General features: G+C 43.6%; 1 protein-coding gene across 1 annotated transcript in view; it reads left to right on the forward strand.

Moving 5' to 3' along the window:
* USP34 (ubiquitin specific peptidase 34) overlaps positions 1–25,563 on the forward strand; it is a gene marked incomplete in the record, with an annotated part of 5,849,982 nt that overhangs the window by 1,007,398 nt on the left and 4,817,021 nt on the right.

Genomic DNA, 25,563 nt, shown 5'->3' on the forward strand with positions numbered 1-25,563 from the left:
TAGGAAAATCTATTTTGAGCTGATTTTTGGTGGAGTTAATCCATGTGGAGATGCATCTAATGAGTTAAAAAAGAAAAGTATTTGGAATCCACCTATTCATGCACAATTAAAAAAATTAGAAAAACTACTTGAGGATGAGTTACGACAGGCAGTGAAGAAAAATAAATTTGCATCAAAACCTTCCGTCTACTGAATATGACTTATTACATCAGTTAAGAGGGAATGCCAATCTAAGAGTGATAAAACCTGACAAAGGGGGTGGTATTGTTTTGATGAACAACATAATGTATGAAGCTAAAATGTTCCATATTCTTTTGGATATGTCGAAATATGGAAATGTATCCAAAAATGAAATTCATATTGGATACAGAAGAATCTGCTCTACTTTATATGATTTGCTTTTGGAAGGAATTATTGACAAGGATATATTTGACTTTTTACACAATGGCAAGCCAAAAGTTCCTTCCATTTTTGGCATTCCAAAAGTCCACAAAAACTTTAAGGACCCCCCTTTGTGTCCTATAGTAGCTGCTGAAGGTTCAGCTATTTCCCCTCTAGCTAGATTTATTGATGTTAAATTGAAAAAATCTATGATGAAACATGTTTCATTCTTAAAAAGATTCTTGGGATTTTTTGCACAAGGTTAAAGATGATATGTTCAAACAAGATCTTATTTTTGTAACTATTGATGTGGTGGATCTTTTTGGTTCTATTCCGCACAATATAGGTCTTGAATGGTTCGAAGAAGCCATTAGATTTTCGGGTGATATCGGACAATGAAATTTATATTTGTACTGTGTTGATGGAAATGGTGCTTAAACACAACTATATATTTTTTCAAGGAGAATATTTCCAACAAAGAAGTGGTGTAGTGATGGGAGCAAGATGTGCCCCCATCTACGCCAATATATGGTGTTAAACACCTGGGAAACAAATTTTATTCATGATAGCGTATATAAAGATCGTTGGTGTTTTTACAAACGTTACCTAGATGATATAGTTATTTTATGGAAAGACACCAAATAAAGGTTAGATGAATTTATACAGTACATAAATAATACCACCGATTTTTTTTAAATTTACCCATGAAATTGGTTTTCAAGAAATCAATTATTTGGGTGTGACATTAATAAAAGACTATCACCATTTCAAATCAAGAGTATTTAGGAAGAAAACTTTTTACAATTGCTATTTGCACTTCACTAGTGGACATCCTATCCACCAAAAAAGAAGCATTGTGAAAGGTCAGTTCGTTAGAATTTCGAGAATGACCTCTGATGATTTAGATTTCAATGAAGAGAGTGAGTTTTTGGTTCAAATGTTTTTGGAAAGGGGATGCCCTTTATAATTTATTACAAAAATAAAAGATGAAGTCATTAGAGGTAGAGAAAATAGATTTCAACCCATTTGGGTAAAGAAGTTAAAAATTTAAAGTACCATGACAACAAAACCATGATAGAGGATACTACTAGCCCTAAGAATATTATTAAGAATTTTAACAGGGCTTTTATTACGGATTTTAGTGGAGATGGTGGTATTATCCAAAAAGTCTTTGAAAAGGAATGGAATAAATTTATTAGAATAAGTGATCTTGGTTTAAAAGAAAGCATACCCCTCAAGATTATTTTCAGAAGGGGACATAACATTAAAGACTGGCTGTTGCCAATACATAATGAGAAAAAGAAAACAGTGAAGCTTAATGACACTTTTTCATATAAAATGTGTGCGCAATGTCCCTGGATGGCTGACACTAGAAGTGTCTTTATTGAAGCTAGGGGAAAAGAAATAATAAGTAAGACTCGCAGTGCCTGTGATTCTGCAGGAGTGGTATATATTGCTATATGCAGAAGTGTATCCCTCACTGGTAAGATCAGACCATAAACTAATCTCACTAGATATTCCCATCCCGACCCCAGCCCCTGCCCAGAAAACCACAGTGAAAAACTTCTCAAAAGCAAATTTCACACTCTTCAAAACTGAGGTGGAATCCTTCAAAGCCCCCCGGGCCTGTGGAAAAAACGGCCCAGACCGCAGAATCCTTTATAAACACATTCTATGAACACCTTCAGGATTGCATGGATCATGCAGTCCCAAACAAAACCAAGACCCAATCCTCCAAAGGCAGGCGTCCTGTCTGGTGGACCCCAGCCATAAACAAACTATACAATAGAAGGAGGAAGCTACTACATGATAGAGCAAAATCCCAAAAAGGGAAGGCATCTTTGATCAGTGTTAGCAAAAAACTACGGGCACTCATAAAATCGTCTAAGGCCAGCTTCGAGAGAAAAATTGCACAGGACACTAAGGATAATCACAAGGCTTTCTTTAGTTATGTTAGGAACCTGGGTGGGAATTCCCAGATATGCTTAGAATTAGTCCAAAATGACAAAAAAATACACTGAACCCACAGACATTGCCAACATCCTAGCTGACAGGTTCAGCGCCAACTTCTCCCCCCCTTCTCCACCAAAAGGGCAAATATCTATCCCAGCAGAGTGCTGCCCCCCTGACATCTCAGATGCTCAGGTAAGAGCCCTCTCCAAAGCAAAAACACAGCATCAATGGGACCAGACGGTGTCCCGGGCTGCGTCCTACATGAACTCCAAGAAGAGCTAAACCCAAACATAAAACTACTGTTCAATCTCAGCCTTACTACAGGACATGTACCCAAAGAGTGGCGTACAGCAACAGTGGTCCCTCTCCACAAAGGTGGTGCCTCAACGGATCCTGGAAACTATCGCCCCATAAGCCTGACTAGCTTGGTCTGCAAAGCTATGGAAAGGATCATCATGGACCTCATAAATAAAGATATTGGGGACCTACAGACACTGGATCCTACCCAGTTTGGCTTTGTTAAGGGCAGATCCTGCCTCTTAAACCTGGTCGATTTCTTTGAAACAGTCACCAAGGCCATTGGCGAGGGGAAGGTGGTCCACCCAGCCTACCTGGACCTCGCAAAAGCCTTCGATACAATACCCCACTCGGGCATTATAGATAAGCTCACCAGCTTAAATATAAACCCCTATGTCACTAGATGGGTTGCAAACTGGCTCAAGGACAGAACCCACATGGTTAGAATTGCTGGAGCCATGTCAGAGTCCAAACCACTTACAAGTGGCGTCCCACAAGGCTCAGTCCTAGGACCTCTCTTGTTCGGTATATATTTTCTCAGAGGTACAGGCCAACACGGAAGGACTGTGGCTGACCAAGTTCGCAGATGACTGCAAACTGGGCGCCATAGTCGACTCTCCAGTCGACACAAGCATCCTCCATAAGGGCCTCATAGAAACAGACAACTGGTGCCAGAGCCATGGCCTCAAGCTAAACGCCAAAAAGTGTATAGTCATCCCCTTCGGCAAAAACAAAGTGCCCACAAATTACCACATAGATGGTAATCCATTAAGTACTGAAGAAGTAATTAGGGACCTGGGGACCCAAGGTGATAGCAATCTCTCATTTGACAACCACGTGGCCAAAGTGGTTCGTACCTCTTTACTCATCCCTCATCAGGCCCATAATTGAGTACAATGCCCCTTTTGGGATGTACCTTACCAGACACCTGCAGCAACTGGAAAGACCCCAAAAGTACCTCACCAAGAGGATCAAAGGGCTCAAACAGATGCCATATGCTGCCCGGTTAAAGAAACTCCAGCTCTACTCAGTGGCATACCGTCTGCTCAGAGGCGATCTGTGCCTGACGTATAAAGCCATGTCCAACCCGGAATTAATGGACATGCTGCACCTCAGAAAATCCAAATCCCATCGAGCTACGCGCTCGAGAGACTTGAACCTCAGCACTGAAATAAATAGGACATGCTGGAGGGACAGATTCATAACCCAGAGGCTCCCTTCACTCTGGAATAAAATCCCAGTCCAGGTTAGGCAGAGTCCCTCATTGACTGTCTTCAAGAGGAATTTTGATGAGTGGATGGGATATCGTAGATTTACTCCGGGTGTCACTTCTATGTCACTGTTAGACAGAGGCACAGTATACTAACCTCGAAAAAGGGCATAGCAAAATTCATTTAAAATGGGTGGCGAAAGCCAAACACCCACTGGCTAGGCTTGTAAATGCCCTAGGGCAGATAGCCTAGTATGAACCTATAAGGTGTGTTCCAGTTTTTATGTTGGCAAAACTGAAAGGAAGATTAGAAGAAGAATATATGAACATGTTAATGATATAAAAAATAGAAAAATTACTAATGCATTATACAAACACACCCACACCTGCCCCCTAGCAAAATATACTTCTTTTATTATAGAAGTAGTTCAGAAAGATGAGAGGGGTGGTTTATGGGAAACAAAGATTGAATATCAGGAACTATATTGGCAGATTATTCTTGAAGCCAATAGGTCCCCAGGTTTAAATGATGATGTTATGTGATCCTATCTCGCCTACATTCTGAATGATGGGGTTCGGAGCCGATCCCTCGGCTCCGACTCGGCACGCTTATGCCAAAGAGCGAAGTCTCTTATTGGCTGAGCTTACTATATCCCAGGATGCACCACTACCAGTCCCCCAGATCTCGTTTGCCGCTTCCCTGCGAAGACGTGGTCTCGAGCTGGCTGGGCTGAGTAGTTTTTATTAACTAACTTTTCTGTCAGTTTTTTGCTGTTTTTGCTCACAAAAGCTGTTTTAACGGCTATCGCTCATTTGTGTACGTTTGGATTGTAAAATTGTTGTGTGTGATTGGGTTGAGTTTGTTTTCGGCCCCTCCATCCAGGGCCTTCCCGGACTGTCAACCTTTAAAACTTTACAGGGTCTCTAGTAATTCTATAGTTGTTTAGAGTTCCCTGTCCTTTTTTACAGGAAGTGTTTGCGTTAAGCTATAACTGTAAGCTTAGCTTTATCATCAGTAAATCTTTAGTTGTTTACTTTCCTGTCAAAGTTACTAGAATTGTTTAACATCATGTCTCAAACCCCTAGGCCTTCGGGCTTTAAAAAATGTTCAAATGTGGGTTTAAAATGTCTATCACAGACGATCATTCGCTCTGTGTATATTGTCTCGGGGCAAAGCACTTGCAGGAGTCATGCAGCGTATGTCACGCTTTTTCCTCAAGGGTCCTTCAGGAGAGGAAAAATAAATTGATTCTTAAGGGGTTAGTTAAACCTTCCTTTGAAGAAGCCTTGGCATCCTCTCCTGCTCCGGCCAAAAAGAAAAGGGCTTCGGTTCCGACAAGTCCGTCGGATCCGACTGCCAAGAAACTTAGGCAGGCCTCTCCTTCGGCTCCAAAGACTTCGGAGCCGAGGTCGGAACGGTCTGCCTCTATGCCACCAGTATCGACTCCTCTGGCTTCGGAGCCGATGGCTGGGGCATCGAGAGGCGGGTCACCTTCGTCGGCTCCGCTGCTCGGAGCCGACAAGGGTCGCCCGCCAGACACTTCCTCCTCGGCGCCGAAGTCTATCTCGCACCGATGGAATCTGCTGTGAGTATTCCCTCGGCGCCGATACTCATCGAGTCGCCGAGCCGGTCCCCTAGCCCTTTGGGGCCGATGGAGAGGCCTTCTCGAACCCGCTCTGTTTCCTCTCGGTCTTCGAGAATGTCGGATTCTGATATAGACAGGGTGCTCCAAAGACTGTTCCAGTCCCCAGTCTTCCAAAATTTGTTTCGGTTCCGACCCAGTTGGTTTCGAGCCGATGACCTTGGCCCACCCCATTGCCATTCCTCCTCCGACTGCTTCGCTCCGCCGGAGCAGGTGCTGTTGGAGCCGGTGGAGATCTCAGGGTCGGCTCCGACCCTTACTCCAACCCGGCCTCGGGTCCGAGTTTGGTACACGGACTTCTTCGGCTGGACCCGGGGTGATGTTTGGGACCTATGCTTCGGTTCCGAGCCTCCCCTCGGTGCTTCGGCTGCGGGACTTCCGTTGGCTATCACGGCTCGAGACCGGACACTCCCAGGATTCTGGGGTCCGGCTTTCAGGGCCATGAGGAGTGCCTTGGCCAAGTCCTCTTCGCCATCTCTCCGGCTTTACCAGCACCTTCCCTGGGCGTGGAGACTGGGTCTTTGGCAGTTCCCCTGTCCGTAGCCAGTGGAGCCCCGAGGCCTGAGGTTACCCCCAGTGGGGTTCCCCTCCTCCTGAGGGTTCTTCGGAGTTGTCTTCAGAGGAACCCCCAAGGAAGAGATCGTGCAAGAGGAAGCACGTGGACTCCCCCGAGTCTATTACATCGGACACTGATATGGATGACGCAGAGGGGTCCCTGTCGCCCTCGGATGATGTCTCATTTGCAGACATCTTAGAGATCTTCAAACAACGAGGCGGCTGGATATCCAAACCCCCTCTGCGGACGAGTCAGTGCTCCTCAAGGCCTTTGGAGCTCAGCCCTCCGCCTCCTGGGTGTCTCCGCCTTGACGAGCTCCTGGATTTAGTTTGTCAAGGGCGGGAACATCCAGATACCGTGGAACCAGTCCCTTCTCGTCCAAATAAATTTTTGTCTGCTCCCCGAGAAGTAGTTCCTTACTAAAGGTGTGGCTGTAGATGCCATGGTGGTGGCATCTGCTACACAACAGGACGTGGCAGAGGCTTCAACGTCCGTCCATCCTCCTAATAAGGAGTCTAGGAGTATGGATAGGTACGGGAAGCGCACCCTGACTTCAGCGGCCTTTACCTTAAGGTCCCTGAATTATTTGGCACATTTTACCAGGCTTCAGAGGGATCTGGTCAAGGAGTTGTCAGATTCCCTCTCGGTAACCTACCTGAGCAGCTAGCCCAGTCGGTTAGCTCTCAGTTGGCTATCCTTACGTCAATTTCTAACTCGTCCATGAGGCTCATTTCCTATGCGGCCGAAGGCGGGTAGAGCGCAGGCACAGGCGTGGCTCACGAGACAAGCCTGGCTCCGCTTGTGTCAGTTCGGAGGCCTTCAAGTCTTCCTTCGCCGACTCTCCCTTTGATGAGTCCTCATTGTTTGGACCCAAGGTGAAAGACACCCTTACTCGCTGTGAGCCAGAGGGAAAACGTTATCTGCCGTAGGTGCCCGTTATTCCACTCCCTTCGGCCTTACCCCAAGGCTAAAGGAGGGGGAAAATGTGGTTCCAAATCTCGCAAGTTTTTCTCCCAACAGCAGGAAGATTCCCGTCCAGAGGCAGAGGGCGGGAAATTTTTCAGGGAGACGCCGTCCCAGAGGCGGCAGAGGGCCCGCATTCTGGAGACCGCGAGTCCTTTCGTGGCTCTTCAGCCTCCCACACGCCATGAGGGATTGCCCGGCTGTGCTGCTCGAGCCAGTCGGGTGTCGCTTTGCCAAGCACCTAAAAGCCTGGGAGTCAATCACTCAGGACAGATGGGTGCTTCGGATCATTGCCGGAGGTTACACCATCCCATTCACATACTCACCCCCACCGTCCAAGAGAATCCCGGACCCACCACCCAGTCAAAGGGAAATAGCAGCCGCAGAAGCTTTAAAGCTGCTAGAAAAGGAGTCATCCAACCGGTCCCCACAGACCAGATCGGATCAGGAAATTACTCCAGGTTCTTTTAGTGCCAAAAGACAGGGGACCTGAGACCAATATTGGATCTCAGCAGACTGAACCAATCCGTCACGAAATCCAAATTCCGAATGGTCACGTTACAATCCATTCTCCCATTGTTGGAGAAGGATGTTTGGATGTGCTCCATAGACCTCAAGGACGCCTATTATCACATACCGATACATCAGGCGTCCAGAAGGTATCTGCGCTTCAGCCTGGGAGTCAGTCATTACCAATTTTGCGCTCTGCCCTTTGGTCTCACCACAGCCCCCAGGGTGTTCACCAAGTGTTTGGCAGTAGTGACGGCTCACCTGAGAAGTCTTGGATTCCAAGTGTTTCCCTATCTCGACGACTGGCTCCTGACTGCCACCACCAGGCATCTACTAATGGACAACCTCAAAGCCACCATCTCCCTGGGTGTTTCCCTGGGGATTACATTCAATTGGTCAAAGTCTGTCTTGCTGCCCTCTCAACGCATAAAGTTTATAGGAGCAGAGATGGACTCAAGATTGATGCGCGTCTTTCTTCCTGCCGAAAGGATCCGAACTTTACAGGGCCAAGTTCAAGCTCTGATCTCGAGATCCAAAGTCCCAGCCAGGATGGTCCTACAGGTTTTAGGCTCAATGTCTGCCACGGTTCTTTTAGTTCCTCTAGCAAGATTACACATGAGGATTCTTCAGTGGCTCTTGTCAACTCAATGGTCCTTTCAGGATCTTCCCTTCAATCATCACATCATGATTACGGAAATATGCAAAGGGACCTTCGCTGGTGGCTTCAGACATCCAACTTGGATCAGGGAAAACCCTTTGTTCTCCCCCCTCCAGTGGTTACCCTGACGACAGATGCCTCCCAGATAGGGTGGGGGGGCATTGTCTGGGCAGGCTAGTTCAGGGCTCCTGGCTTCCGGACAAAGCTCTTCTCCACATCAACGTGTTGGAGATGAGGGCTGTACTTCTATCCCTACAGGCCTTACACAAGTTTCTTCCTCAGGGCATCATCGCCATCCACACAGACAACATGTCGGTGGTCTGGTATCTGAACAAACAAGGAGGGACCAGATCGTATCCCCTTTGCAGAGAGGCCATGAGAGTGTGGGAATGGGCTGTAGCTACCAACCGCTTCTTGGTAGCGACCCACATCCCGGGAAAGTCAAATGTATTGGCGGACAAATTAAGCAGGACAATTCTCTCTCCTCACGAATGGTCTCTAAACCGCACAGTAGCAGCCCAGGTTTTCAAGAGATGGGGGATGCAGTGCTGCGACCTATTTGCAACTCCACAAAACACCAAGTGCCAAAGGTTCTTCTCCTTGATTCCACATCAGGAAGTACCAGCCATGGATGCTCTAGCACAACCTTGGCCAACAGGGCTACTTTATGCCTTTCCTCCAATTCCACTTCTTCCCAAAGTTATTCAAAAAGCTTCTCAACTGGGGTCTTCAATGATTCTGATTGCCCCATACTGGCCTCGTCAGATATGGTTTCCTTACCTGAAAAAGCATGCAGTGGACGATCCGTGGACCTTAGACCTGATCCCGGACTTGCTAATCCATCAGTCGGACATTGGCATCAGTCCCTTCAATCTTTGAAATTGACAGCTTGGCTCCTCCACTTCCAACCTTAGTTAGAAGGCACACACTACACCCCGAAGTTGTTCACATTTTATCTTCGGCCCACAAACCCACCACTAACAAATTGTACCTCAGTAAGTGGAAGAGGTTTGCTATCTGGGCTCACCTCAAGGGCTTAGACCCTATCACTGCTCCTGTCCCAGAGGTTTTGAAATTCTTAACATCCCTGTTTAATCAGGGATCTTCTGTCTCAACTATTAAAGTCCAACTAGCGGCTATCTCTAAATTCCACGAATCCATGGATCCTCCTTTGATGAGCAGCAGACTATGCAAAACGTTCATTAAAGGTGCGAGTCTGTTAAGACCACCAGTTTTTCATCCTGCACCTCCGTGGGATCTTGATTTGGTGCTTCGCGTATTAACATCTCCCCCTTTCGAACCGGCTGCTACATGCGAATTAAAATATCTGTCTTGGAAAACGGCATTCTTAGTGGCTATTACTTCTGCAAGAAGAGTCTCAGAGCTTCAAGCCCTGTCTATTAAACCACCGTACTTGATTTTCCACAAGGATAGAGTATCACTTAGGCCTAATCCATCCTTTGTCCCAAAGGTCTGTTCTAGTTTCTGTCTTCAACAATCTCTAGAGCTACCAGTTTTCTTTCCAAAATTCTCTAATGAAGCAGAATACACTCTCCATAAATTGGATGTTCATAGGCAATTACGCTTCTATTTACACAGGACTCAGCAACTTCGTAAGTCAGACCAGTTGTTTGTGTCCTTCTCAGATAATAAATTGGGTCAAACCATCACAAAAGCTACTATCTCAAAATGGATCAGAGATTGCATAACTCAGGCCTATTCTTCTTCGAATAAGCAACTTAAATCATCTATCAAAGCTCATTCTACCAGAGCTATGGCTACTTCTATAGCCTTTCATTCCAAGCTCGCTATATCGGAAATTTGTGCTGCGGCTACTTGGTCCAACCCGCACACTTTCATTTCCCACTACAAATTGGATGTGGCATCTAAAGGACGAGCATCATTTGGTTCCACGGTACTCAGGAGTGTTTTCCAGTGAGCCACCCAGGATTCAGGTGCTAGCGACGCTGTCCCATCATTCAGAATGTAGGCGAGATAGGATCACATAACATCTTTTAGTTATGTACTCACCATAACTTCAGATGTTTGGGATCCATCTCGCCTACATTCCTGATACCCACCCTCCTTCCCCCTGCCTTGCAGATCAGAAGAGATTGAACGGTTTTGGGTTCAACTGTTTTATCTTGTTTCATCTGACGATGTTATATAAGCAGGGTATGCGTGTGTGCATGTATGCGGACAAACTAGATCTGGGGGACTGGTAGTGGTGCATCCTGGGATATAGTAAGCTCAGCCAATAAGAGACTTCGCTCTTTGGCATAAGCGTGCCGAGTCGGAGCCGAGGGATCGGCTCCGAACCCCATCATTCAGAATGTAGGCGAGATGGATCCCAAACATCTGAAGTTATGGTGAGTACATAACTAAAAGTTTTCCTTGCACCAGTTTTAAAGATGAGGGCTGCTAGACTTTAATGGTTCACCATCTAACTCACATGCTGATATTAATTTCAATATTAATTTTCATATTAACATATTTTATATACATTTGATATAGAATTTATTTATATATTTTTATATTTTGTATGTAATACAATAATGTAATGAACAATGGATATTTTAATAGATTCAAATAGATTTTGAAGGTATTTTTACCTCTTGTTATATATATATATATATATATTTATTTATGCATTTATTTATTGACTCTATTTATTGTTTTTTTCCGTCTCCACAAAATTTGCGCATTCTAACATATATATTTTTCGAATATTTTTAATTCATTTTCAATACATTTTAATACATTTCAACGTAATTTATGTAATATAAAAAGCAAATAAACCACGGAGCTACCATGTGATGAATAAAACAGTCATGCGAGGAAAAAAATCCAAAAGAACAGTTCTCAGCTTCAATCCAACAACAACAGTTAGTAATATCCATGCACGAACCAGGGTAAAAACTCAGGTTTATTGTAAAAGAGGTGAGCCCTTTCGCTAAAAAGCTTCTTCAGACCTAGTAATTTATATAATACATACACAACTATATGAAAATATGGTCACATTTAGTTCAATGTGGAATGATATTCCTGCAATTCATGTTATTTCCATTTTGGCCACTAGGTGGGAGTGTTGCAATAACTTTTATAATAGAGTAGTTTGAAATATTTATTTCTTTGAGTTTGAATTCATTTGTTACAATTATTTATATTTTAAAATAGGTTTGGATTCAGAAATCCTCTTGTGAAGATATTATTTTATTTCATTTTATTTTATTGTAATATATTATATTAATATTGACTTGGTCTTAGGTTTATTTCACAATGTGTATACCACGAAAGCATTTTACATTTCACATTATATATTCATGAGATTTTTTTTATTGGATCATTTGAATTTCTGTTACTATATATATGTGGTTTGAAAATATTTTTCTTTGTCTGATGAAGTCTGATGTATTGACGAAAAACGCGTTGTGTTGGGCTAGCGTTTCACGTTTGTGTTTGGTTCATTTAATAAATTTGGAATTTTAACTAGTCACCACTAGTCACCACTCCCACAAGAGGGGACAACATACTAGACCTGATCATTACCAACATGGGGACTCTATGCTCCACACCAGAAGTATATCTCTCATTGGTAAGATCAGACCATAAATTAATTTCACTGGATGTCCACATCCCGACCCCACCCCCAGCCCAGAAAACCACAGTGAAAAACTTCTCAAAAGCAAACTTCTCACTTCTCAAAACCGAAGTGGAATCCTTCAAGGCCAGTGGAAACTACAGCCCAAACTGCAGAATCCTATATAAATGCATTCTACGGACATCTCCAGGAATGCATGGATCATGCTATCCCAAACAAAACCAAGACCCAATCATCCAAAGGCAGGCATCCAGTCTGGTGGACCCGTGCCATAAATAAACTGTACAACAGAAGGAGGAAGCTACTACATGATAGAGCAAAATCCCTAATAGGGAAGGCATCTCTGATCAGTACTAGCAAAAAATTACAATCCCTCATAAAATCCTCCAAGGCCAGCTTCGAGAAAAATTGCACAGGACACCAAAGACAATCATAAGGCTTTTTCAGTTATGTTAGAAACCTGGGATGCAACTCCCAGACTTGTTCTGAGTTGATTCTAAACGACAAAAATTACACTGAACCCACAGACATCGCCAATATCCTGGCAGACAGGTTCAGTGCAAACTTCTCCACCCCCTCCCCCCCAAAAGAGCAAATATCTATCCCGGCAGAGGGCTGCCTCCCAAACATCTCAGATGCTCAGGTGAAGGCTGCCCTCTCCAAAGCAAAAAACACTGCTTCCATGGGACCAGATGGCATCCCAGGTTGCGTCCTACATGAGCTACAAGAGGAACTAATCCCTCAAATAAAACAGCTATACAATCTCAGCCTCACTACAGGATATGTGCCCGCAGAATGGCGTACAGCAACAGTGGTCCCACTCCACATAGGTGGAGCATCTACGGACCCTGGAAACTATCGCCCCATAAGCCTGACTAGCTTAGTCTGCAAGGCTATGGAGAGGATCATCATGGAGCTCATAAACAAAGACATTGGGGACCTACAGACACTAGATCCTACCCAGTTCGGCTTTGTCAAGGGCAGATCCTGCCTTTTGAACCTGGTTGACTTCTTTGAAACAGTCACCAAAGCCATAGATGAAGGGAAGGTAGTCCACACAGCCTATCTGGACCTTGCAAAGGCATTTGACACAATACCCCATTCGGGCATCATAGATAAGCTATCCAGCTTAATTATAAACCCCTATGTCACAAGATGGGTCGCAAACTGGCTCAAAGACAGAACCCACAGAGTGAGAGTTGCTGGAGCCATGTCAGACTCAAAACCGGTCACAAGTGGCATCCCACAGGGTTCTGTCCTGGGACCACTCTTGTTCGGTATATACTTTTCCGAGGTACAGGCAAACGTGGGAGGACTATGGCTCACCAAGTTCGCAGACTACTGCAAACTGGGTGCCATAATCAACTCTCCAGCTGACACAAACATCCTTCAAAAGGTCTCACAGAGACAGATAACTGGTGCCAGCGCCATGGTTTAAAGCTAAATGCCAAAAATGTATAGTCATACCCTTTGGCAAAAACAATGTGCCCACAAATTACCACATAGGCGGAAACCCATTAAGTACAGAGAAAGTTATTAGGGACCTGGGGACCCAAGTTGATAGCAATCTCTCCTTTGAAAACCACATTGCCAAAGTGGTTAGAAAGACCTTCTACATAGCCCACCTCATCACGAAGGGTTTCACATCTAGATCAAGAGAGGTAATCGTGCCCCTTTATTCATCCCTCATCAGGCCCATCATAGAATACAATGCCCCTTTTGGGATGTACCTTACCCAACACCTGCGGCAATTGGAAAGACCCCAAAGGTATCTCACCAAGAGGATCAAGGGTCTCAAACAGATGCCATATACTGCTCGGTTAAAAAAACTCCAGCTCTACTCAGTTGCATACCGCCTACTTCGAGGCGATCTATGCCTGACATACAAAGCTATGTCAAATCCAGAATTAATGGACATGCTCCACCTCAGTAAATCTAAATCCCTTAGAGCCACACGCTCGAGGGGCTTGAACCTCAGCACAGAAATAAATAGAACTTGCTGGAGGGACAGGTTCATAACCCAGAGGCTCCCTTCGCTCTGGAATAGAATTCCAGTTCATGTGAGGCAGAGCACCTCACTGAATCTCTTCAAGAAGAATCTCGATAAGTGGATGGGGGATCGTAGGTTTGTCCCAGGGATTACTCCCGTGTCACTATTAGACAGAGGCACAGTAAACTAAACCTTAAAAAAGGGCACAGTATACTCAAATCAAGGGGTGGCGTAAGCCATACAGAATTGGGCTAGGCTTATAATTGCCCCAGGGCAGATAGCCTAGTATGAACCTATGAACTTCAGCTGTCCGGTGCTTGGCTTCTCCTCTACACAGTGCTTTTTGTGGATTGCTTACTAGTGTTTTGTTTGCACTGTTCTTCTGGATTTTTGTGTATTATGTGCTCAATAGACCTCCAAGATGCGTGCTACCACATAAAATGGACAGGGCATCAAGGAGTTACTTACGCTTATGGTTGGGAGCCAGTCAGTATCTGTTCTGAGCTGTGCCCTTTGGGCTCACTATAGCCCCTAGAGTGTTCACCAAATGTATGGCAGCAGTAACGGCTCACTTGAAATGTCTTGGATTCTGTGCTCAGTTAGCCATAACAGCCAATTTACAAAAATCTGCCTTGTTGCCCTGTCAGCATATTACCTTCATAGGCGAAAACCTAGACACTGTTTCAATGATGGCACGTCTTTCAGCTGACAGAATTTCAGCCCTCAGAATGCAATTACTTCATCTTCTTCCAAAGGACAAGGTAAAGGCAAAGGTAGTTCTGAAATGTCTAGGGACAGTGGCTTCAACTATAACACTAGTTTGTCTCGCCAGGATGCATTTGAGAATCCTTCATTGAGTCCTATTCTCCCAATGGTCGCTTCAAGAACTTCCCATGTCCCACCTGATCAGAATAACGGAGTCTGATAAAAGGAGCTACAGTGGTGGATACAGTCCAACCATGTGACTATCGGGAGACCCTTTATTCCACATCAACCTGTTGCTACAGTGACCACGGATGCTTCCCATATAGGGTGGGGGGGCATTATCTGGGAAGGATGGTCCAAGGTATATGGCAAGACCACGAGGCCCACTTGTATATCCGTGTTCTAGTGATGAGAGCAGTGCTTCTAGCGTTGCAAGCACTCCACAACTCGCTTCCACTGGGGGCGATTGCAATACAATCAGACAATATGTCAGTGGTTTGGTACATAAACCAGGACAACCTGAATCGTACCCACTCTGTCACGAGACTCTGAGAGTTTGGCAATGGGCAATTTCTTCCCAACGCTTTCTAGTAGCAAAGCACATCCCGGGGAAATCCAGCGTGATAGCCAACAGAACATAGAACCAGAACATAACGGAAGAGATTTTCCAGAAATGGGGTCAGCCTTGCTGCAATCTTTTTGCCACTCCCATGAATGCCAAGTGCAGTAGCTACTTTGCCCTTATTCTCCCGCCAGGGGAGGCACCGAGAGGTGCACTTGTACACGATTGTCCCTAGGGACTTCTGTATGCTTTTCCCCCATTTCCCCTCATACCTAAAGTCATCCAGAAAGCAAAATCCTTGGGAAGCAGGATGATTCTCATTGCCCCATATTGGCCTCAACAGATTTGGTTCCCTTCCTCTGGCCTCATCTTCAGGAGAAGCTGTGGGCTCTGGACCCAGTTCCAAACCTTCTGACACATGTCAGGAGCACTTCATCCTTATCTCTACACCCTCAACTTGACAGCATGGCTGCTCCATTTCCCAATTTAGTCGGTCTTCAAAACTTCACTCCAGGAGTCAAACACACATTGATGTTTTCTCATAAAGTTTCTTATAGAAAACTATATATTAGCAAGTGGAAAAGATTTTCTCACAAGGCCCAAAATAGAAACATTCACCCTTTTTCTGCACCTATTCAGTCCATTTTAGAATTTCTGGCAGAACTCTTCCAGCAAGGCTCGGCTGCAGCAACTATTAGAGTCCAGCTGGCTGGAATTTCGAATTTCCACATTGGTGACCATTCCACTAACTTAATGTCACACAGGTTGTGTAAAGCATTTTTAACAGGCACTTCCTTATTGAGAGCTCCTTTTAAGGAACCACTTTCTCCTTGGGATTTAAATTTTGTCCCATCTCAACTAACATTGCCACCATTCGAGCCTTCTTCATCTTGTGACCTCAAATTTCTTTCCTGGAAGACCATTTTTCTAGTAGCCGTAACATCTGCCAGAAAAGTCTGAGTTGCAAGCGCTATCAATCAGACCTTCATATCTGATCTTTCATAAGGATAGAGTATAGTTGCAAACTAATCCATCCTTTATACCTAAGGTTTGCTCTCAGTCGATCCATTGAGCTCCGCATGTTTTTCCCCAACCATAGCAACAAGGCAGAGTATAAACTCCAGTTGGATGTGCATAGACAGCTCAGATTCTATTTCATAGAACTAAAGATTTCAGGAAATCTGATCAATTATTCATCTCATCCTGTGAGACAAAAAAGGGTATACCAGTATCTAAAGTCACCCTTCCAAATTGGCTCTCATGTTGTATCACCTTTATCTGTACCTCCAATAATAGAAAGTTACCATTCAGAATTAGGGGTCACTCAACCGGAGGATTAGCTACATCATCTGCCTTTCAGGCCAGAATGTCTATGGACAGTATTTGTGCTGCACCTAAGTGAGCCAATCCTCATACATTTATCACTCATTACAAAGTGGATTTGGCCTCCAGCGACAGGGCCTCCTTTGGTTCCACTGTGCTCAAAGGTGTATTGTCGTGAGCCACTCGGGGGGGGGGGGGGGTGCTAGGGACGCTGTGTCATCCAAGTAAGAATGAAGGCGAGATAGGACAACATAACATAAAGAAGTTACATACTCCCCATAATGTTCCATGTTTGTTGTCCATCTTGCCATTCATTCTTACGACCCGTCCCTCCTTCCCCTGTCCAAGGACTCCTAGAGGGACCTGGTGGTGATCTTTCCTCTTTACATGAGCTCCTTGACTCTGTTTGTTTCTTCTTGACATGGGGTCGTGTATGCGTGTGTGTGTGTGTGTGTGTGTGTATGTATATATATATATATATATATATATATATATATATATATATATATATATATATATATATATATATATATATATATATATATGGTATTACTCATTAGTATGTTAGCAGCAAACAAGATCTGGAGAGTTGCACCACTGCATCATGGGATACCTACCTTGCCACGAGCCAAGTTTGAGACTTTCCGCTGTGTATTCGGCCGAGTCGGAGCCAAGGATTGGCTCTGAACCCATTCAAATAAGAATGAATGGCGAGATGGACAATAAACATGGAACGTTATAGAGCGTACATAACTTTTGTAATTTTATTTTTGTTAATACAGTTTGATTACTTTGAATGTAAATGTGCTCATGTCACAAGTACTAATTCAATAAAGGTTTTTATATGTATAAAAGAAAAAAAGTTATTTTATTTTTTTTTTTTTGTATTCTTAGTTACCATTGTTGGTAACCCTTCTCCATGTCTTACCTCGTTTTGAGGTATTTTCTAATCATAACATTATTGGTACTAAAATTTTCCATTTTTTCCAACTATAAAACCATAACAACAATTGTGTGTGTGTGTGGGGGTGCAAAAAACTTTTCCTTTTTTTGTAGGTGTTTATGTGTGCAACTTTACATTATGGCTGATAAGTCTGCTGCATTCAGAAAGTGCACTTCTTGTAGGCATAAGATTCCCACCTCTGATGCCCACATGGAGTACATTTATTGTCTGGTCATGACATACTTTGCCACCTCCTGCTCCATTTGTGTGGGCTTTAATGCCAGGGCCATTAGCAACGTGTGAAACAAGCTTATCTTAAAAGGCCTCCTTCCAGCATCTGCTCCTTCCTCTGGTACTTCATCATCAGGGACTCAAACCCCCTCTCATAAATCAAAGGAGGCCATGGAGCACCAAATATGTTCCCCTATGCAGTTTCCTAATTCAGGATTTCCATGGAGCCTCATAAGAAGAGTTTGGATCTGCACTCTTTGGATTCAACGTCTACTGTTGAAAGAGTCCTCGGCTCTGTGGCCCAAGGTTTTCCCCAGGCCGGTATCCCTGAGATTGAGGTCTCCTTTTTTTCAAGAGACTCATAAAAAGTCTTCCTGGCCACCTTCCACTTCTTCCTCTGTTAGGTCCTCCCAGAGTCTTTCTGAAGCAGAGAGGGATAGGATGATGAAATGAGAAAATTCCTCAGAATACAGTTCCATCAGTCTCGCATTAGATCCACGAGCCTTAAACCTGCTTTCCAGCCTGTCATCACTCCTCCTCTGATCTGACCTGCCACGTTGGACCCTTCGTATCCGAGATCCCCGAGAGTCGGACCGTTGGTTCCAAAGATTCTTCTGTCTTCTACTCCAGTGACTTCCCTGATCGATCAGCTCTTACCCCTCTGGATTGTGATGGTTCTTTGAAGGGTTGACTTCATCTCTGAAGCTTTCAGAGCTGTCACTTCCCCTTGTGGCTTTGGTGTAGACAGTTCAGCTCTGACTTCTCACTTGGCGAGGAAAATTGGGGAGGGCCATGGATCATCTGCTGCAGGAGGTTCTGCTCTGGTTGGATTGTCCTCTGCTTCTCCTGGTCCTCCTGCTGTTGAGGTGGTATAGAGGGTTTTCTGTCACCCCAGAACAGTTTCAACTCCTGGGCTTGTCAGATCCATTCTTTGTTTTCTCTTTGGATCCTGTATACTCTTCCTGCCCCTCAGGGGCAGGTAGCCTAGAATGAGCTTCCACGCAGTTCCCACGAGGGAAATCCCTGCTTCTTCTGTTAACTCTCCAGAGCACCCCACTGAAGAGTTTCCTAGGAAAAGGTCATGCAAGAGGAGGCAGTTGGATCCCCATAGAAATCCCTCGCAGAAGACACCAGTTTTCATGAAGGGGAAGGGTCCCCTAAATCTCTTCCTGAGGAAGCCTTTGCAGACATTCTTAGGGATCATTCACCAGAAAGTTGGTCTTTCCAAAGCCCTTCTGTGTTCCTGGAAGCCTTTGGGTCTGGACCATTTACATTTTGGGTTACCCCACCTGCAGATAAGCTTGTAGACTTTGTCTCCTGCAGGGCATGGAAGGATCCAGACTCCATGGAACTGATCTCCAAATGCTCGGACAAGATTTTGAACACTCCCTCTAACAGACAACACTAGGCCAAGGGAATCCCTGTGGATGCCATGGTTGTTGCAGCAGCTCTTAAAACAGAGTTGGCTGAACAGAGGTCCACTGTCCCTCCCCCAATAATGAGTCTAAGGTGTTGGACAGGTTTGGTAAGCGAGTGTATACTTCAGCGACCATTGCCTTACAGTCGCTGAATTACCCTGGCACGTCACTAGGTTACAGAGGGACTTAGTTAAAAAAAACTCTCAAACTCTACATCGGGGTCAATGTCCGCCAAGGAACAAAAGTCTTTTTCTTCATGACTGGCCACACTCTAATCTATTGCTAAGGCGTACATGAGGTTATTACTGCAAGCAGCTGAAGGTTCTTCGTTGGTGGCCAGTTCAGGCACAGCCATTAGGAGACATGCCTGGATGTGTTGTGTGATTTTGCAGAGCCCTTCAAGGCATCATTCAGCAGTGCTGCTTTTGATGGATCTTTTGGGCCAACAGTTAGAGAAGCTTTCCTGCACTGAGGAAGATGGAAGGGCCTTGTGTGCCATGGGAATCTACTTTTCTATCCCTCAGAAACCCTTTTCTGGGGATTAACATGGTGATAAAAAATTGTTTCTAGAAATCTCAAGGACCTTACCAAGAGTCACATGGAGACTTTTCCCCCAGAGGCAGAGGGGCGAATAGCTACAATGGAAGGCACTGCCCATGCAGCAGAAGGGGGATCCACAGAATCAAGGGTCTGGAGATTCCTTCTCTGACAGATCCTTTAAGTGCTTCTGAAAAGTTGCCCAACTGTCCCTCTCTGGAGGCAGTTGGGGGGGGGGGTGGCTTGTCCTTTCACCTAAAAGTCTGGATAGCCATTGCAAAAGTTTCTTATGGGTGCAAAGGGTCATATCCAGAGGATGTTTCATTCCCTTTTTAGAAGTTACCCAAAAGAAAAGAAAGCGTCTCCCCAGTGTTTCACCCAAAGGGAGTTTGCAGCTGTAGAGATTCAAAAGCTTCTGGGAAAAAAACTCATCCAAGAGGTCTCCCTAGACCAGAGAGGATCTGGAATTTACTCAATGTTCTTTTTATTGCCAAAGAAAGCAGGGGGACCGGAGACCCATTTTGGATCTGTTATCTGAATCACTTTGTAAAGAATTCCAAATTCTGGATGGTCAAGGTTCAGTCCTTTCTGCCTCTGCTACAGAAGGATGAGCGGATGTGCTGTATTGATCTTCAAGTTGCATACTATCACATCAAAGTGAGCGAGTACTGTAGAAGATACCTATGCTTCTGGCTGGGAGCCAGTCATTACCAGTTCAGAACCCTGCCCTTTGGTCTTACCACAGCCTCCAGGGTGTTCACCAAATGGATGACAATGGTAGCAGCTTAGGTAGAACTGCTCTGAATCAGAGTGTTTCCTTACTTAGATGACTGACTCCTTACCTGTACCAACCAGGCATCTTCTGGAAAGAGGCAGGGATTAAATTGCTCCAACTATTTCACTCTCTGGGAATTACTATCAATCTGGCCAAGTTACAACTCCAGCCAGTTCTAGTCTTGGAGTTTATAGGGGCATGTCTAGACGCAGTCAGTTGTCTAGCTCTTCTGCCTCAAAACAGAATTCTTACTTTGATGTCGTATGTCAGACAGGTTCTTTGATTGGTAATTGATTTATATGTATGCTTATATAAATGGTTTGTTTGAAAGGATGCTTACTCCTTTGACTGCCTTAGTGCAGAGGTGCTAGAGTGAGTTAAGTCATTTGCTATATCTGTGGCTGTGGTTCTTTAATTTTTTTTCTTGTTTTCTGTGGTTTAGTTAAGGTTCTTTGATATCCTTCTTTCCCAGCAAATATGGTACTCAAATCTGTAGCTGGTGTAATAACTTTACTGTCTACTGCTCATCTTCACAAGAGAATTCTTCAGTGGACTCTAGCAGTGCAGTAGTCTTTCATATAAATCCGTTACGATGTCCAATAAAAATATCCCAGGTTTGCAGAAAATCCCTGCTGTGGTGGATACACTCCTATTAAATTTGTCAAGGACATCCATTTTTTCCTTCCCTGTACACTACATTGACTATGGACGCCTCTTAGTTGGGGTGGGGATGGGACATTACTTGGGATGGACCATTCAAGGCACATGGTTCCCAGAAGAGACCAATTTGCATATAAATATATTGGAGATGGGAGCAGTGATTCAAGTACTGCAGGCCCTTCAGAGCTCTGTTCTGCTAGGAAGTATTGCTTTTGAAACGGATAACATGTCAGTAGTCTGATGCATCAAAGAGCAGGGGAACCAGATCTTATCCACTTTGCTGAGAAGCAGTGAGAATTTGGCTGCGGACACTCTCCTCCAGCTGCTTTCTTGTGATGCACATACCAGGAAGTCCAACATCTTAGCGGACGAGTTCAGCAGGAAAATCCTGATAAAATCACAAGTGGTGTCAAAATCATTCAGTGTGGCAAATATCTTTCACAAATGGGATCAGCTGTGCTGCAATTGACTTGCCTTTCCCCTCAGCAACAAATGCAGCAGACTCTTTGCCTTAATTCCCCTTCAGGGGCATTCACCAAGAGATGTGTTCTAGTCCATGTTTGCCCCACCGGTCTCTGTTATGCTTGCCCTCCCCTGCCGCTAATCCCCAAATCTCTTCAGAAAGCACTGTGGTTGAGGAGCAAATAATCCTCATTGTCCCTTTCTGACGTCCGCAAGAGTGATTTCCCTTCCTAAAATCTCACCTAGTATGTCCTCCTCTGGCACTGGATCCCAATCCAGACCTCTTGTCACACTTATTAGGGATGTTTCATCCAGATATTACATACCTCAAGTTGACGGCATGGTTTCTCCAGATAGAATGACTTTCCTGGCCAGTTTGACAAACTCTTTTTTTTTTCATCTCACAGACCTTCAAGTAAGAAGATTTATAAGAAATGGAAGAGGTTTTCCTTTTGGGCTCATCAGAGAGAGTTGGATCCTTTCACTGCTCAACTCCCTGTTGTTTTAGATTTCCTTGCCTCCATCTTTCAAAACTGGGCAAGTTTCTCCACCAAAAGTTCAATTAACAGCCATCTCCAACTGCCACATCAGGTATAATGCTTCTTTTTTGGCTTCACCCAAGTTATGTAAGACCTTTCTCAAAGGCACCTTCTTTCTTCGACCCCACTCCACCTTGGGACCTGACTTTGGTATTATAGACTTTAGTGCATTCACCTTTTGAACCATATGCTAAAGTAGACCTTAAGTTTTTGTCTTGGAAAACAGTCTTCCTGGTGGCCATAACTTCAGCAAGATTAGCATCTGAACTCCAAGCACTCTCTTTGAAACCACTGTATTTGATTTTTTACAAAGATAATTACTTTGCGCACTAATCCTTCCTTTCTACCAAAAGCTGGTCTTCGAAACAAATATCAATCAAGTGATCAGTTGACCAGTTTTCTTTCCCAAATTTGACAATAAAGGAGAATATACCCTTTATCTCTTAGATGCACATAGGCTACTTTGCTTTTACCTTCACAAGACTGAGGAATTTAGGAAAACCAATCAATTTGTCTCCTTTTCTGGCAAAAAGGTAGAAGAACCAGTATCCAAAACTGCACTAGCCAAATGGATAGATTACATTTCCTATGTTTTAATGCTTGAGAGGCCTAACCTTGCCGAGACAACAAAAAGCACACTCAACTAGGTCAGTAGCCACATTAGCTGACTTTTGGTCTAGAGCCTCCATTGATGGCATTTGTGCAGCTGCCACATTGTCTAATGCACATACTTTTATTGCTCAGTACAAATTAGACATCATCTCCAGAAACGAGCTGCAGTCAGTTCTGCGGTTTTCCAGAGCATCATTCCATGAGGGCCACCCAAGGTTACAGTAGCTGGGGAATCTGCCCCAATTCATTGAGGAACGAATGAAAATGAAAACATCAGATATAAAGCTTATGTACTCAGCATAACTATGCATCTGTGTTGTCCATTTTCATTCTTCCTCAACTTCCCTCCCACCTTCCACCTGTCCATATCTTTGGAAGAGACCTAACAGAAATGTTACTAGGAATTGTAGTTCCTGATTGAGCTCCTGATCTTTCAGCTATCACTTTTCTGTAAAATCTTTATTGGTATACTTTGTTGTGACATTGTATAATACCACCAGACTCTATCTGAGGTAACTTAGTGGTCAGGGGTATTATGGGTAATGGAGGAGCTTGAGAGTTTGATCCTACAATCTAGATAACGTGCCTGAGTTGGATTCAGGGATCAGATCCGAACTCATTCATTGAGGAAGAATGAAAATGGACAACACAGATGCGTAGTTATGGTGAGTACATAACTTTTATATTTATGCTATTAGGGGAAATTTGGCCAGGCATCAGAGAACTTCCCATGCTTTTTTCAGTTGGTACCACGAGATATTTTGCATCCACCTGAGCTACCACCAACTCGAGCAGATAGGGCCTTGTTTTAGTATCTCATCCGAAGGACAACATACTCAGGAGTGCAGCCTCATGATGTAAACGCAAGATCTGAACTACCGCCCATTAGTGCTTGCAGGCATTAAACTTATAATATGCAGTTTATGATCTATATCATGTTTTATTTTTCTCTAAGTTAATCCACTATGTATGTCACCATTATAGTTTGTCTTTTTAAAACTGAAGTGCTAGCATTCTGGTTATCAGAGATGAATAATCAAAACAATATGTAAGTCATTTGTTTCCCAAAGACTCAAAATCTTTCAAGTGTGACTGGATGAAATGGCAACTAACTGAACATACACATACAAAATAGAAGTGGTCTTGCAAGCAGGTAAGTTCAGGCAGTGCGAACACACACACACCTACCATGGATGTTGAATTGTAAGTAGTTAATATGCCTAATAGAAAATAGTGACCACTAAATGTGTAAGCTCACTTTCAGATGCTGCTGAACTGAGCATAAATGTTGTAGCGAGTGAACCAAAAGGAGTAGAACTTTTTTCAGTGGTGGGCCAGAAGAAAATGCAGCACAGGTGTTGATTAAGTAGATAGGAAGTTCAGCAACACAAACTGATGTCTGTACTGCAACACTGAAGGGTACCCAGAGTGTGATTTTCTTTGCTGGATGGATAAGCTTCCTTTAGGGAAAAACCTCCAGCATTAATGTCTGTTCTGTGCGCACGTTGGCAGGTAGTTGCAGAAAATCTGCAAGAAGTAGAAGTTATTCAACTAGAATTAAGGAAAAAAAAGGTGACTGAATGTTGTGGGAGTCCAAGAGAGCAATGTATTTGGTAGGACAACCAGATAAATAACAATACCAGTGGCATTTAAAATAATTTAGTATAATTTTTTCCATATGGGAGCATTCTTTGGTACTATTATACACATTCTAAAGCAGGGTGTCTAACTATCCTGTTTTTGTATATTTAGAGTAAACAAAATTACTTATTTTTTTGTGTTGTGCTTGAAGTCCATGGATGTGTTGCAGGAGCCATACAGAAGAGAAGAAAGAATAACTTAGCACTGTAGACTGTACAGTGCTATGCACAAGTAGCACTACAGTCGTGAATGCGTTAATAAGGTAAAGATGGTGTGATACAAAATGTGCGTTACTGATGTGCAACTTTTGCACAGGGTTAAGGGGCAGAAGCAGTAGTTATTTACTTTTTTTTAAACATCTTTTATTAAATTCTTACATTGTAGACGTGCACATACAGTTGTAAAAAAAGACATACCACAGCAAACATTTTTCTTGGTTTATATATAATGGCTTCTTTTTAAAAATCTTCATTCACTTCAAATTTGCATGAATCATTCAATTACTGCCATTCGTTAAACCACACTCATTCCCCTGAACTTTGTTTTGCATGTATTGTTCCCACAAATTCCATTTATTTATATGTAGTTTGCTCCTTCACTTTGCTAAAGATCCCAGCTTCTGTTCCCTCATCTCCTTTGTGATATGCAGTACTTACGTAGCAGTTGCTTTAAATTTTGATTTCCATTTTCTAGTAATTGCTTTTTTGTCATCAAGTCATATCATTAATGAGGCTTTACCATGTGCGAGCAATTCAGATCACATATCTCAGCTCCAAAAAAATCATTTTTTTTAGAAAATTTCGGACAGAGCACTCTGTGTGAATTCTCTAAAATCTAGCAAATCTTTACATTCCTAGAAAACATGTTCCCGGTTAATTGTCTGTCCTGTTGTATCCTGGCATTAGTTGTCTACCTGAGGAAAAATTCTCAAATTTTCTTGTGGTATAAAAATATCTGTACAGACAGTTCCAATCAAGAATCCCAAACCTTCTAAACTTTGTTGCATAGTTGGTAGTCATACAAATGTCCTCCCATTTTTTTTGTACATTGCCTTTTCAGTCTCTCTTCCCAGTCTTTTCTGACATACTCCGATTGATTCTTATCAATATCAAGCCAAAGTTTATTAGCAGTAGTTATTGTTGAAAGGTATGAGGTATCCGGGTTGTAGTAAGTATGTTAAGTTCATTATCATTGATTTGTTGTATTTTAGCTGATAGTAAATTAGATGTCCATATATACTCTGTTCTGATATTTGCATGCCACTGGCTGCTTAAATTCTGCTGTTTGATTGCACTGTCCACAACATCACTGTCTTTGTAGAGTTAATTTTTGAAAGCTCCTAATCTCCCTCATCGAAGCCCACTAACTCACTTTTTTATATTTATTTAGAGTT

This window comes from Protopterus annectens, chromosome 1.part0 (assembly GCF_019279795.1).
Source record: "Protopterus annectens isolate FY-2018-M chromosome 1.part0, PAN1.0, whole genome shotgun sequence".
Lineage (NCBI taxonomy): Eukaryota > Metazoa > Chordata > Ceratodontiformes > Protopteridae > Protopterus > Protopterus annectens.